The sequence below is a fragment of the Miscanthus floridulus genome, chromosome 2 (genome assembly GCF_019320115.1).
Source record: "Miscanthus floridulus cultivar M001 chromosome 2, ASM1932011v1, whole genome shotgun sequence".
Taxonomy (NCBI): Eukaryota; Viridiplantae; Streptophyta; class Magnoliopsida; order Poales; family Poaceae; genus Miscanthus; species Miscanthus floridulus.
Window position 1 is genome coordinate 122331628 of NC_089581.1, and position 16735 is coordinate 122348362.

Below are 16735 nucleotides of genomic sequence, written 5' to 3' on the forward strand. Positions count from 1 at the left end.
GGGCATGTGATGATTCAATCATATTCGTGCAATCCAAACAGCTCAAAGTATTCTTTCCTGCGTTTTAGAATCCTTTATTCAAACAGATCCTAAAAATCATGATGGTCTGGCAAATGTTCGAACCATGGAGCTCCATTTTAACTGTGAACACTTGCCAATTAAAAGATTCAAAAACTCGACCTGCGAGGGGAATTAAAAGATTCACTTTGCCAACAAACATGAGTAAGACAAGCTCCTGTTCAGCTGGTATTAAAGCTGGCTGATGATGTTTTGTTATGAGAGAAAAATACTGTAGATTCTAGCTGATAAGTCGGATAATAAGTTCAAGCGAACATGCCCGGCTGATAAGTCATTACTGTTCGTTGACTGAACAAGTACGGCTTACCAGAGAAGCGAACAGGACGGTAAGTACATACATTCTTATTGTAATCCATTAACAAGTGAATCTATCACCCACTTTTTTAATGCATAATAAGGATTGAGCTGATCCGTTTATTTGTGTTCTGAGTTCTGACTCGTTGGATGGAGAAGAAAAAGGAACACCGGCCGCATCATCTACAACTACAAGCTGGTCGCTCAAGCATGAGCATCCTTGGTTGCGGCGACGTGCGTCTCGTAGGCCAGCTGCGCCGCCAAGAGATCCACCACGGCGGTGCCGACGGACTTGAACACGGTGATCTCGTCGTCGCTCCGTCGCCCCACCACAGTCCCGGCAGCCAGCTCAGACAGCGTCCTGGCCACGTCCTCCCTCCTCAGCACGCCTCGCTGGACCGCGCCCACCAGTTCCCCAGCCTCCTCCATCGCCGCCTCGAAGTCGATGAACACCCTCCTGCGGCGCAGTGCGTCGTCGTCGCACTCCCGCATCGCGAGCGTGAACGACCCCACCAGGTCCAGGTGCGCGCCGGGGCGTAGCAACGCCCCGCGCACAATGGGCTCCCGCAACCCCGTGGCGCAGCTGACGACGTCCGCCGCGGCGACGGCCTCGTCCATCACGGGCGGAGCCACGTGAGGGCCATAGGGGGCTGCGGCCCCCCCTTGGTCAAGGGAGTTTTTCTAAAGAGCAAAACGTGAGTAGGTGCGACATACGTTATTAAGTGTAATACGTTTGAGTGAATTCTTCGTCTGGTGCTATCCCAGCATCTCTTGTCGAACTCAACACACGGTGCTTCGATTAAAAAATTGGCTTGCAGTGCTATATATGCGTCTGAAGTCTTTGAACTGCTATCCTCCCTCCCTCCTCTCCCTGGTCTACGTGTAGGAAGGAGAAAAGTGACTTTTTATTTGTTACTAATGCTTGATACTTGATATGCTGGACTTCATGCTAGCTTGGTGCAATATGCTGGATTGAAATTTACTAAGATATATAGCATCTTTGACGTAGACTGTGGCTAGCAATACCTTCTATTCTAAAGGCTGCAACTGCTATCAGGCACTAGATTTTTTTAGCTTCCATAACAGTTGGCTGCTGCTGCCTACAACAATTGCTATACTACGTAAAGACAATATATGTTTCGTAAGCATTTCTCTTCTTAGAGCATTAGCAGGCATTGTAGTGAATGATGTTGGAGCTCATCCACGATGTCATCAAACAAGTTTTACATATGCACAAGCACTTCATCTCATTTTTCATCTTACTTGCTAGCTTCTCTTATTCATGGAGCAAGCGCAAGCTGGAAGGTAGTAGCATCTAGTTAGGTGTGGCATGAGCTTATGGAATTGGTCCCCTCTTGATTTTAGCTCAAGCTCCGACACTGTCGTCCATGCCGTTGCCGTCCACCTCCTCGACGGCGAGCCCCGGGTGCGACTCGCGGAGCCTGGCGACGAGCGCCGCGGACTTGGCCCTAGTGCGGTTCCAAACGAGGACGCGGGAGATGGAAGGGAGCGCGGCGAGGTGTGCCTCCGCGAGGTAGGGCGCGAGCACGAGCACCGAGGGCGGGCGAGACGAGGAGGAAGGAGGTGGCGAGCACGGAGACGGCGGCCGTGCGGCGCAGCGTGAGCGCGGTGCCGTCGATGGAGGCGAGCGGCACGCCCGTGGTGGCACTGAAGTGGGAGATGGCGGTGTGCACGGACGGGAGGCGCGGTGAGTTGGACGGGAAGGAGGTGACGGCCTTGAGCGTGAGGTAGGGCAGCGATGGATGCGCGCACCAGGAGGGCATGAGGAGCAGCACAGCCGACGGCGCTGCCGTTGGGAGCGGGAAGGAGACGTGCTGCGGGCACTGGATGCACGCAGAAAGGTCCGGGTGGGCGAGGCCCGAGCGGAGGTGCAGGATCAGGGACGTGAAGGGGAGCAGCGAGTGGAGCGCCGCCGCGTCGATGTAGACGAAGATTTTTTAAATTTTAACACTTTTTGAAAACTAAATTTAAATATGTCGGGTTTTTTTTAAACTAACATTTTTTGCTGCGTCTATTACCCTGGCGCGGCCAAATGCATGCATCGTGCATGGTGGCGCGGCATCAGGCTGATGTGGCGACGACCGGATTCGCTGACTGCTGATGTGGCGGGGCCTGCCACGCCACCGATCTTGGCGCGACAGTGCCATGCCATGATCCGTGGCGTGGCAGAGCCAAATATAACCCCTGCAGCCAGTACCGCCTGCCCGAGCAGCAAACCCCGCCTGGCCGCCCCCCCCCCCCCCCCCCGCTCGGCCCTCCGTTGCCGCCTCCCTCCATTCTCCAGCCGTCTTCCTCCCTTCTCGTCCTCGTTCAAGGTAATGACACATATTTTATTTTCGTTTAAACGGCGGATAGGATTTTATGAATGGGAGTTAAGGTTAGGAGAAAAATTATGTTTAGGAACTATGAGCTACGGTTTGAAGGAAGATATTAGTTTAATTTTGTCAATGTTAAGGTTAATTATTTAGTTAGAAGTATGTTTACCATATATATTTTTGTTGCTATAAGTGTTGGTTATATTATTTTAGTTGCAATGCAAAAAATTATATTTTACATTAATTTACGTTGTTTTGATTGATGTTTAATTTGAGCTGTTTTATTAGATGGAAGACATATTTCGAGAGCAGTTATGGCGAAAACGGGGTTGTCCTAAAGAATTGTACCCCGACGAGTCTAGCAAAGATGCCCCCGTCTCTCCTGAATTCTCTGTCCTTAACTATGACTATGAACGTCCGGTCGACATGTTTCAATCGAGACATCCGGACACAACGGCTCGTTGCTTCTACACGTGCAATCATTTTAATGTAAGTAATTGTTTCCATATGTTTTTCTTCTTCATTTGTATTATTAGGTTAATAATATTTTTGTTGAATTTTTATTGTGTAGGCCCATGAGAGGTGCTTTTTTTAGTGGATCGACGGTGCAGACAAGTTTGACCCCAGATACCTCCTTTTCGACGATTGGTGGAGAGGGCGACATCCACGAGAGCACTTCAAGCGATGGGTTCTGTAACACCCTAGGTGTTAGCCTTGCATAAATTGACTTGCATTGCATAAGCATGACAATCAAGCATTCATATTTATGCTTTTACATTTGAAACATATGAATGAAACATATGAAACATGTCTTGTTATTTCATGTTTTCTTTGTGTATGCTTATGATCATGAGTGAATAGGTGTAAGTAGTTGATGTGAGTCACTAAAACATATTAGCTACACTTATGATGACTAGTGGAACAATGTTCATGAAGATCATTTTGTCCAATCCAGTACTTAAGTGATGCTATGTGTGTTGAACTGGATAGCCCTATGTGTGACCAATGCATGAAATGAGTGTGTGACCTTGCAATTAGCTTAAACATGTCTAGAGCACCATTATGAACAACTTTGATATTCATGGTTAAGGGTAAATAGGTCATTGGGTCAGAGTTCAAGTACAAGTCATCCTTTGAATGTAACATGTTTGACCAAGTTTGAACTATGTGCTATAGACTTTGCATGAAGGTGGTCACTAAAGCAAAGTTGTAGTATTTGATGTGGGGAACAACTTTTATGTTTGTGTCATAGACTAGTTTAGCTCCTAACATGCTTGAAATTGGCTTCCAAAAATCAGCTTTTCACTGTTTTGAGCACTTAGGAAAATTTTTACAAGTGTTTGACGCCGACAGTTTGACAAGCCGACCTTTGGGATGACTTTACTCATTAACTGTTGCAAATTAGGTCTTGATCGTTTAAGACGAATTACAGATGGTACTTAGAGCTACAACTCTTGTGTAGATTGTATGAGCTAATACTTCACAGTTTAGGAGAACAAACGTCGTCAAATTGCGTCGTCAGGCTCTGATCGTGGGTCTGATGGCCGTCTTCGTCAGGCCGAGTGGCCGACCGGCGTCAGGATTCAAATGCCGTGTGGAGGCCACACGTCGCCGACGTCCTGCCGAGCCAGGCCACGTCGGGCTGCCGCGCGCCTCAACACGCCCCGCACTCGCCCGCTCCCTCCCGCGCTCTCATTCGGCTTTCTATTTTCTCCTTCGTCGCCCGCAGCAAGCATAGCGCAGCGCCGCAGCCACGCCGGCGCCATTGGCAGCGCAAAGCTCGCCCATGTCGTGCAATCGCCACCGTACCAGCGCCACTGTAGTCCCCTTTCGCGCGTCCACCTCGCCGCTGAGCCGTTTGAGCTTTGGTAAGGACACATTGTCCATTCCCGCCACCGCCACCATGGGCGTGTCCTCGCCGGAGTTGAGGCCGCCGTGGTCGGGGTAGCTGGAAACTCCCTCGTCCTCCGCTCGTTGCCTGGGTAGCACCGTAGCGATTCCCTGTAGCTCATGCTGTGCTCGGTTGAGGCAGCCATGGCTTGCCATCGACGGCATCTCGTGCCGGAGCTCAGCCGGGCCGCCATCACTGTCGATGTGCCACCTCCGCTAAGTCTTAGGTCTCGCCGGTGGCACCAATCGAGTCGCCTCATCACGGAGAGCACGCCGGTGCTTTCGGTGTCGCTGGAGGAGCCACCGTCGGTGAGTTTCGCCGTTGCCGCGTCGTCGAGTGAGCCATCCCCTGTTTTTCTTGTCGCTGACGTGTGGTCCCAGCTGACGTGTAGGTCCCGCTTGCTAGTGACCGTTGAGCAATAGGATAGTGCAAACATTCTAGGTTTCTATGCTGTTTTGTAATAATTGTATCTCCAGTTTTGTAGCTTCAAAAATTGTGAAATAAATTTGGTAGTGTTCCTTAAGAAGTCTAGTATTTAGGAAAAATATAGTCTTGATACTTACAGTAGAAATTTTGGAAGATTTAAATGGAAACTTGAAAGGTGTTTTTGAATGCATGCAAACTTGTTTATTTTATATCTAGAGTTTCTGTGGTCCAAAAATTATGAAATTATGTGGGTAAGCTATTCTTGCTTAGTAGAAGCTTTGATAAAAATTTGAGAGTAATTGCATGTGTGGTTTTTGAGTTATAGGTTTTCCATTCATCATTGATTGATACTTGTGTGAATTTTTGTAAATTATCTAGGAATACTATGACCATGAAATTTTGTGGGGAGTATATAAGTACCTTAAGGATATTAGGAAAAATATGAAATCTGTTGCTTGGCACTTTTAACTAAGGTTTCCTATTTATGCCTTTTTAAGCATTTATGCCTTGTCATTTTTGTGTATGCTATTTTACTTATCCAAATGCCATGAAAATTTTATGATAGTCTACTTAGAGTAGTATTATGCTACTGTAATTTTCTTAGATTTTTATAAGCACTAGAAATATATTGTTGCTGTAGTAGCCCTGGTTTAAAATGAAATAAAATAATCTTTTTTAATGCGAGTTTAGTTAATAATGTTCGCTTTGGTGTATCTTTGAAGCATCTTAATTTGCTGTGGTGATTTGGCATGTCAGTACAGGGTGGTCATAGTAGATAGTAATACATGTTCTTGGATGATGTTGACTACCTTGTAGAATAGCTTTGCTACGACTATGTCCAATAAAGTTAAACATGCTCATCTACAGTTCATGCATCATGATCATTACATGTCATCTCTCCGATGCACCTATGCATTAGCACTTATGCACATTGCATCATACAGGATCGCAAACCGAGAACCTAGTCGTCATACCCGAGGAGCCCAAGGAGCAGCTCGAGGTGCAGCCACAGGAAGTGACCGAAGCTGACGAGGAGGATGTTGGGGAACTTCCGGAGTGCCCCGATCACTGCCCAAGCTCCTTCGAGAGAGGCAAGCCTCGGAGCATTTTCTCCCCGGTCTGCAATTGTTAATTAACTGCCTTACTTTAATTGATGCATTACGTTCAGGAGTTGTTTGCAACCGTTGCTGCATTATACCTTGTCTACCTTTGTTATACTATATCCTTGTTACCCTGGTATCCACAGTTGAGTCAATGCTTAGCTGGCTTAGACCGGTAGAAGTCGGGTGATTTGCTGTCACCTACGAGCTATACGTGGTTACCTGGATCTGCTTGGATGACTATGAAGTCATGGTATAACTAAGTGTTAAATGAAGTTGAGACCGGACAGAGACTTATAGAGTTTTGAACTGTAGTGCTTTCTGTCTGTGTCGATTAAGGACCAACCATTATTGGGCCTCGAGTCATGTTGAACACATGCCTTACATTTAGCTAGCCGAATAAAGTACCTTTCGACCACGAAGCTAGGAGATTATTCGGGCCGAGTAGATTGCCCGTAGCGCACTATGCCGGAGCAGGTGTGGTAGGACACGGGGGCGAGATGATAAGACCAAAGTGCAGTCGGTCGGCCCCCGGGTACATGTGGTTCCTGACAAACTCGAGATTCCTGGATAGTTGACTCGGTGACCGATACCTCACTTTAGCGGGTGAGTGAGGTTTGTGTAAGGAATAAATCACCAGCTGGTTAGGAATCGATTCGAATCGCCATCGCTCCTGGATAGTGAGCACTTGACTTGAGTTACTTCATTGTAGTAATGTTGATGGAACACTTGGACAGTTATAATGAATATGACAATATGGAAGTTGTTAATGATAATTGGTTATCATTATCTGCTTAATCACATGTTTGCTCTAGTATAAGTGCAAATCTAGTCGACAGGTTATAAATAATTAACTTGACAATAATGCTTTTAGAGAGGTTCTTGAAATGCTAAAAATGCTTCTTTTTGCAAATGAGTCAGCCACACTACTATAAAGCCCTTCATAATCCTTGGTGTTACTTATTTTTGGTTATGTCGGATAAGTCTAGCTGAGTACCTTCTCGTACTCAGGGTTTTATTCCCACTTGTTACAGATGGGCAGATGTATTACGGCTACTGTATCAACTGCCTTTATCCTGCGATGGGTGATGCTTAGGACCATGGGCATGGTCATTCCTTACATCTCATCTGATGCTTTTGTTGGAGATGATCATTAGCTGGCACTGTATTTGAACTCCGTGTGAGTGTGTGTGGTTTTGAACAAATGGCTTCCGCTACTTCTATTTGAACTCATTTTGTAATAACTATGTTTAAACTCTGATGTATCTGAGATGCGAACTTTTATGTAATATGTGATGGTGACCGCTAAACTTATTACGATCTTGGCTGGTATGTAAGTTGGTTTGAAATCCTTCGTGATTTCACAGACTACTGGGTTATACGGGCTTAAGTTTGCTAAATCGTTTGCTCTGGCGAATGATTTTCTTACTTAATTTCGTATAATTGGTCAGTTCTATTACAGCTGGCATCAGAGCATGGTTTAGCGTGTTACTGTTCATAAGTGTATTTAAAACAAAAAGGCATTTGAAAAACGTGATTTCCAAACTAAAAAGTGTGCCAGTGGTCATATCCTTTATGCCCATTTAAGGACTCTAGGTGGCTTAATTAAGTACTGACTTGGGGTTCTTGCATCATATTTCTCTTTCATCGCTCATACGGCGTGTTATTGTATGAGTGCCACTTGTTTGAGTGGTAGTGTATGGATCAATTGCCTCTACGCCTTGGTAAGTGTGAGTTATGAGAGCATGATCGGATACACCGCCGATCTAGGGTGAATGCTTATATGATGCTGGAGTAATTACATGTTCTAAGCATGTTTTACAAAGGTATCTCATGTGTGGGTCTTCCGTCTGTTGAGGCAATGCCGTCAATAGGACGATGGTTTGGGTAGTTACTACCATTGTACACGTATCTGGGGATTCATGTAGAGCGTGTAGATAAAATTTTACTGCTTTTATGCATTCATTGGGAATTAGGCTGAAATGAATCTTCTGCAGGTACATAACAACGCTATCGTGTAGAACGTATTAGCTACGTATTTGAGAGATCGTTTGTATGCCACCGAATTCGTCGCTAGAAATTATTTATTTCATAAGTTTGTGAGAACGTACGACACGTACATACATCATATTACTTGTGCATTTCATTCATGTCATGCATTCCTCCCCTTATAAATTGATTATCTCATTTTGATAAAAGTTGTATCACCTAAAATATGTTTTCACGGAGTAATAAAAGAACTTTTGCTACAGATGGCCCGCACGAAGCAGACCGCCCGTAAGTCCATCGGAGGAAGAGCACCTCGACGTCCGTTGGCCCTGAGGGAGCACCGCACCACAAACACCTTCTTGAGCGAGTTTGGCATGCCGACCTTGCTTTGGAGAGTGCTCCATGATGTGGGGTACCCAGAGGGTCAAGAGCCGGTGTACTCTTGGAATGAGAGCCAGTTAGTAGAGGATGGACTTGCAGTGGTAGAGATCATGGTTCCTGCTCTTGGTGATGCTCTAGATTGGGATGGTTGGCACTTGTAGTTTGAGGGTCGCACTCCTACTGAGGGTGCAGAGGGAGCAGCTTTCCGTGTCATCAGGGATATCATGAGCAGATTTCCTAGTGAGCTTGCAGCAGCTCTAGCTGGCACCTTTCCTAGGGATGATCCTTGTGATGCTATTTGGGTTCAGCCTCAGGGAAGTGCCTTGGTCAGAGGTCTAGCTGAGGGATAGGCTAGCGACAACCATGCTATGATTGCTATGTTTGCTGCCATTAGAGTGTATGAGGGTCTTGAGAGTACCTACTAGACTTTGACTGGCTTACGTGGTCAGGATAAGCTCAAGGGGAGAAAGCAGAAGAAGAGACAGGCATGTGCTATAGCTAGTTTGTAGGAGCAGTTAGCTGATATAAACTTACAGCGAGACTAGGCGGTTGAGAGAGGTGATAGAGCTATGCAGCAGGTGCATACGTTGACTCAAGCCAACAACAATGTAGACCGCATGATTGGACAGTTGGTTTAGGAAAGGAATGAAGCCTAGGACAAGAGGGACCTTCTACTGTAGAGGGTCGATGAGCTAGAGGAGTACAACGTCAACCTACATGAGGAGTTTCACGCACTCTACAATGGGGTTGGCCCATATGCTCCACCAGACGCCGCTAGCATGGACATCGACGACGACAACGAGGACGAGCCTATGGTTTCACCTAGGGGCGATGGTGACATCTCTGATCCCGATGATGGCCTCGAGGAGTAGGCTAGTTGCCTTGTGCTAGTATCTAGGTCTTGTCGCGATGACCTTTCTTCTGTTGGCATGTAACCTAATGTATTTTGCTTCAAACTTATGAGACTTGGCATGTGGTTGGAACTTGATTAAGAATGCGATATCTGAACGCATTAAAGTCCAGTGTATGTATGCTGGCAATTTGGTTGTATGGACGCGATGTTTGCTGTTGAAGTAATTTGATTAAGTGATGTTGTTTTAATTGGGATGCGATTGTTGTGCCTCTGTTTTATTGTATGAATTTATTCTCTCCAGTAAATTCAGTACGGCATAATTTTTCCTTCACTCGCAATTATTACAGCTTCACTCAATCATTACTTGTTGCTGAAATATGCAGATGATAAATACTTGCCGTACCACGTATGAGGCCGCTGAGACCGGTGCTAACGGTGCAGGGACCGGTGGTGGTGGTGGAAACCACGGCAACAACAATGAGCCTCCCCATGAACCGCATTTGCCACCTCCTCCCCCGTTTACCCTAGAGATGTTCCTCGCACAGTTGCTCGGGAGTTAGCGCAACATGGAACAATCCTAGAAGAACATGGAGGATTGTTTGCGTACCATCGCCAACAACGTTTAGCGCGGTAACAATCAGGGTGGTGGCATTGGGGTGAACCAATATAGCAGCTTCAAAGATTTTATGGACACCAGGCTGCCAATATTCAAGGAAGCAATAGAGCCACTTGATGCTGAGGAATGGATCAACACTATGGAAGATAAATTCCGTGTGTTGAGGATGACTGAGGTATTAAAAACGGAGTATGCTGCACATCAGTTGCAAGGACCAGCGGGAATGTGGTGGAAGCACCATCGCACCACCTTCCCTCCAAATGCTCAGATTTCGTGGAGAGAGTTCGCTAAGGCCTTTCATGGAGTTTATATTCCACCTGGGCTAACCGAGATGAAGTTGGGAGAGTTCTTAGCGTTAAATCAGGGCACCAAGACCGTGACGCAATATTTGCATGCCTTCAACAACTTGTGTCGTTATGCTCCCAACATGGTTGACATCGATGCTAAGAGAATCACCAGTTTCAAGAGGGGACTCAATCCAAAGATGATGAAGCATGTGGGTACCAACAACCGCGTCAGAGTCAATGACTTCATCAGTGATTGTCTGAAGCAGGAAAAGAACAACAACGCCAGCACCGCAGCCAAGACTTGCAAGAGAGCCCTAGAAGGTGGTCCGTCCCAAGCAAGAGCACCTGCGAGAGGTCATCCTCCCTATCATCCATCTGCACCGGGTGCTAGGTTTAGGCCACCTCAGCAGAGAAGTCAGAATTTCCATGGACCCCAGAAGCCTTACAAGATGGCAGTATAGCCCAACAAGGCAGCCGCAACCGCGGTACAAGGGAGTTCCAAGGGAGCTATGGGATCTGCTGGAATAGTAAGGGGACCCTGCTATAATTGTGATCAACCTGGCCACTTCTCGAGGTTTTGTCCTTATCCGCCCAAGAAGAAGCAGTAGACTTCTAATGCTAGGGTGCATAGTACGACTGTGGATGAAATTCCTAAGGGAGAGCCCATAACTGCTGGTAAGTTTCCTGTTAACAAAAACCCTATAGTTGTTCTATTTGATTCTGGATCATCTCATTCTTTTATGAGTCAAGTATTTGCACAGAAACATGAACAACTATGCACAGAATTGGGTTATGGTTACCGTATAAGTTCAGCAGGGGCTAATGTTTTGACCAACCGGATGGTTCGAGGGGCAACCCTTGAATTAGGTAGCAGGAAGTTTCAAGTGAACTTGATAGTTATGCCTGGACTAGTTCTGGATGTCATTATAGGGATGAATTGGATGAAGGATTGGGGAGCAGTCATAGATACCAGAAGTCGGGTACTTACCCTTAAGGATCCCCTAGGTGAGGGTACTTTCTAAGTACCATTGCCTTGGAGAACAGACCTTATAAGTGTTACATGTGCTACTGAAGTTATTCCTATTCATCAGATTTCGGTAGTGTGTGAGTTTCTAGATGTATTTCTGGATGAGCTACCTGGTCTTCCGCTAGATAGGGATATTGAGTTTGGAATTGAGTTAATCCCCGGAACAGCTCCAATTTCAAGGAGACCCTATCGGATGCCTCCAGATGAATTAGTTGAGCTGAAAAAACAACTAGAAGAGTTATCAAAAAAGGGGTTTATCCGACCAAGCAAGTCTGAATGGGGATGTCCCGCCTTGTTTGTGAAGAAGAAAAAAAAGGGCACGTTGAGAATGTGCATGGATTACAGGCCACTTAACGCTATAACCATCAAGAATAAGTATCCCTTGCCTCATATTGATGTTATGTTTGACCAGTTAGCCAAAGCTAAGGTGTTCTCAAAAATAGATTTGAGATCCGGTTATCATCAGATCAAGATTAGACCACAAGATATACCGAAAACTACATTTTCCACCAGATACGGGTTGTATGAGTATCTTGTCATGTCCTTTGGCTTGACAAATGCTCCTACATACTTTATGTTTTTGATGAATACAGCTTTCATGCCAGAATTGGATAAGTTCATGGTCGTGTTCATTGATGACATTCTGGTGTACTCCGAGAACAAGAAGGATCATGAAGAGCATCTGAGAATTGTCTTGACCAGACTTAGAGATCATCAACTATATGCTAAGTTTAGCAAATGCAAATTCTGGTTGAAGAAAGTTCCTTTCCTTGGTCACATTCTGTCAGAAAATAGAGTTTTAGTCGATCCAAGTAAGGTGCAAGAGGTTATGGATTGGAAGGCATCGACCACCGTTCCTAAGATTAGAAGTTTCTTAGGATTAGCCAGTTACTACCGTCGCTTTATACCAGACTTCTCAAAGATTGCCAAACCGATGATAAGTCTACTACAGAAGGATCACAAGTTTGTGTGGACAGAGGAGTGTGAAGCAGCTTTCCACACTTTGCGGAAACTGTTGACCACTGCTCCTGTTCTCGCACAACCAGACATTGAGAAACCATTTGATGTGTTTTGCGATGCATTGAAAACTGGATTGGGTTGTCTTCTTATGCAAGAAAGGAGAGTCATTGCTTATGCCTCATGTCAATTGAGAAAGCACGAGGTCAACTATCCAACACATGATCTTGAACTTGCTGCAGTTGTGCATGCCCTAAAAATTTGGAGACATTATCTACTTGGTAATATGTGCAATATTTTCACAGATCACAAGAGTCTCAAGTACATCTTTACCCAACCCGAGCTAAACATGAGACAGCGTAGATGGTTGGAATTGATCAAGGATTACAACTTGAATATGTGATATCATCCTAGAAAAGCCAATGTAGTGGCAGATGCTTTGAGCAGAAAGTCACATTACTTGAATGTGCAGCCATTACTTGAAGATGGGTTCAATCTGATGCATCCTGCTGTGTTACATAGTATTCAGATTAGTTGCTCTTTGGAGAGTAAGATAATAGAAGGCCAAAAAACCGACAAGGGAATATTCCACATCAAAGAGAAAATAAAAGAAAAGCCGTCTCAGCACTTTAAAGTGGATGAACAGGGCATGTTGTGGTTTGACGACCGTCTTGTGGTTCCCAAGGATCGAGAGCTTAGGAATAAACTCATGGATGAAGCTCACCTTTCTAAGCTATCTATCCATTTGGGAAGTAGTAAGATGTATCAAGAACTAAGACCTCGTTATTGGTGAACCAAAATGAAGAAAGAAATTATAGTATATATTGCCAGATGTGACACATGTTGTAGAGTGAAAGCTATTCATATGAAACCTACTAGTTTGTTGCAACCTTTGTCCATACCTAGTTGGAAGTGGGATGATATAAGTATGGATTTTATCTCAGGTTTGCCCACTACTCAAAAGGGACATAATTCGATTTGGGTGATTGTGGACCGTCTTACCAAGACCGCTCATTTTTTGCCTGTCAAGATTGAATATCGGCCACCTCAATATGCTGAGAAGTATATTGCAGAAATTGTGAGGTTGCATGGTATACCAAAGACTATAGTATCTGATAGAGGGCCCCAGTTCACGGCTCACTTTTGGGAATATTTACACAAAGGCTTAGGAACTAGTTTGATTCATAGTACCGCTTATCATCCTCAGACAGATGGTCAGACTAAACGAGTGAATGCTATTTTGGAGGATATGTTAAGAGCCTATGTATTGTCTTCTAAGGGATCATGGGAGTCATGGTTACCATTAGCTAAATTGCTTACAATAATAGTTATCAAGAAAGCATCAAGATGGCTCCATTCAAAGCTTTGTATGGCAGAAAATGTAGAACACCATTGAATTAGGTCGAGCCTGGAGATAGAAGGTATTATGGCATCGACTTTGTAGAAGAAGTCGAGAAAAAAGTTCATATTATTCAGCAAAATATGTAGGCGACCCAATCATGTCAGAAAAGTTATGCAGACAGAAGAAGGAGACCCCTTGTGTTTGAAGTTGGTGACTATGTTTATCTGAAGGTCACGCCAATGAAGAAGAAAAGGTTTGGAGTCCGAAGAAAGCTTGCCGCTAGATAAATAGGACCATACAAGATCTTGGAAAGAAGAGGTCCAGTGGCTTACAAGTTAGAGTTACCTGAGACAATGAGTACTGTCTTCCCAGTTTTCCATGTATCACATCTCAAGAAGTGTTTACGTGTTCCAGAAGAAAGAATAGAACCTCGAGGCACCCAACTCAAATCAGATTTGGTGTATTATGAGCAACTGGTCCATGTGTTAGACACTAAAGAACGTGCTACTCAGAATAGTGTGGTGAAAACATATAAGATACAGTGGAATCATCATGATGAGGGAGATGCAACTTGGGAAACGGGAGAATATCTACAAAAAGCTAATGAAGATTTTTATAACAAATGGTTCATAACCCAAATCTTGGGATAAGATTTTTATAAGGGGGGGAGGGCTGTAACACCCTAGGTGTTAGCCTTGCATAAATTGACTTGCATTGCATAAGCATGAGCATCAAGCATTCATATTTACGCTTTTACATTTGAAACATATGAATGAAACATATGAAACATGTCTTGTTATTTCATGTTTTCTTTGTGTATGCTTATGATCATGAGTGAATAGGTGTAAGTAGTTGATGTGAGTCACTAAAACATATTAGCTACACTTATGATGACTAGTGGAACAATGTTCATGAAGATCATTTTGTCTAATCCAGTACTTAAGTGATGCTATGTGTTGAACTGGATAGCCCTATGTGTGACCAATGCATGAAATGAGTGTGTGACCTTGCAATTAGCTTAAACATGTCTAGAGCACCATTATGAACAGCTTTGATATTCATGGTTAAGGGTAAATAGGTCATTGGGTCAGAGTTCAAGTACAAGTCATCCTTTGAATGTAACATGTTTGACCAAGTTTGAACTGCGTGCTATAGACTTTGCATGAAGGTGGTCACTAAAGCAAAGTTGTAGTATTTGATGTGGGGAACAACTTTTATGTTTGTGTCATAGACTAGTTTAGCTCCTAACATGCTTGAAATTGGCTTCCAAAAATCAGCTTTTCACTATTTTGAGCACTTAGGAAAAATTTTACAAGTGTTTGACGCCGACAGTTTGACAAGCCGACCTTTGGGATGACTTTACTCATTAACTGTTGCAAATTAGGTCTTGATCGTTTAAGACAAATTACAGATGGTACTTAGAGCTACAACTCTTGTGTAGATTGTATGAGCTAATACTTCACAGTTTAGGAGAACGAACGTTGTCAAATTGTGTTGTTAGGCTCTGATCGCGGGTCTGATGGCCGTCTTCGTCAGGCCAAGTGGCCGACCGACGTCAAGATTCAAACACCGTGTGGAGGCCACACGTCACCGACGTCCTGTTGAGCCAGGCCACGTCGGGCTGCTGCACGCCTCAACATGGCCCGCACTCGCCCGCTCCCTCCCGCACTCTCATTTGGCTTTCTGTTTTCTCCTTTGTCGCCTGCAGCAAGCACAGTGCAGCGCCGCAGCCGCGTCGGTGCCATTGGCAGCGCAAAGCTCACCCACGTCGTGCAATTGCCACCGTACCAGCGCCACTGTAGTCCCCTTCCACGCGTCCACCTCGCCGCTGTGCCGTTTGAGCTTTGGTAAGGACGCATTGTCCATTCCCGCCACCGCCGCCATGGGTGTGTCCTCGCTGGAGTTGAGGCTGCCGTGGTCAGGGTAGCTGGAAACTCCCTCGTCCTCCGCTCGTTGCCTGGGTAGCACCGTAGTGATTCCTTGTAGCTCATGCTGTGCTCGGTTGAGGTAGCCATGGCTTGCCAACGCCGGCATCTCATGCTGGAGCTCGGCCGGGCTGCCATCACCGTCGATGTGCCACCTCCGCTAAGTCTTAGGTCTTGCCGGTGGCACCAATCGAATCGCCTCATCACGGAGAGCACGCCGGTGCTTTCGGTGTCGCCGGAGGAGCCACCGTCGGCGAGTTTCGCCGTTGCCGCGTTGTCGAGTGAGCCATCCCCTATTTTTCTTGTCGCTGACGCGTGGTCCCAGCTGACGTGTAGGTCCCGCTTGCCAGTGACCGTTGAGCAATAGGATAGTGCAAACATTCTAGGTTTCTATGCTGTTTTGTAATAATTGTATCTCTAGTTTTGTAGCTTCAAAAATTGTGAAATAAATTTGGTAGTGTTCCTTAAGAAGTCTAGTATTTAGGAAAAATATAGTCTTGATACTTACAGTAGAAATTTTGGAAGATTTAAATGGAAACTTGAAAGGTGTTTTTGAATGCATGCAAACTTGTTTATTTTATATCTAGAGTTTCTGTGGTCCAAAAATTATAAAATTTTGTGGGTAAGCTATTCTTGCTTAGTAGAAGCTCTGATAAAAATTTGAGAGTAATTGCATGTGTGGTTTTTGAGTTATAGATTTTCCATTCATCATTGATTGATACTTGTGTGAATTTTTGTAAATTATCTAGGAATACTATGACCATGAAATTTTGTGGGGAGTATATAAGTACCTTAAGGATATTAGGAAAAATATGAAATCTGTTGCTTGGCACTTTTAACTAAGGTTTCCTATTTATGCCTTTTTAAGCATTTATGCCTTGTCATTTTTGTGTAGGCTATTTACTTATCCAAATGCCATGAAAATTTTATGATAGTCTACTTAGAGTAGTACTATGCTACTGTAATTTTCTTAGATTTTTATAAGCACCAAAAATATATTGTTGCTATAGTAGCCCTGGTTTAAAATGAAATAAAATAATCTTCTTTAATGCAAGTTTAGTTAATAATGTTCGCTTTGGTTTATCTTTGAAGCATCTTAATTTGCTATGGTGATTTGGCATGTCAGTACAGGGTGGTCATAGTAGATAGTAGTACATGTTCTTGGATGATGTTGACTACCTTGTAGAACAGCTTTGCTACGACTATGTCCAATAAAGTTAAACATGCTCATCT

At 44.6% G+C, this 16735-nt stretch overlaps 1 pseudogene; it reads right to left on the reverse strand.

Moving 5' to 3' along the window:
* Positions 1 to 576: 576 nt before the first annotated feature.
* Positions 577 to 4763, reverse strand: LOC136536976 (protein SAR DEFICIENT 4-like; annotated as a pseudogene).
* Positions 4764 to 16735: the final 11972 nt, after the last annotated feature.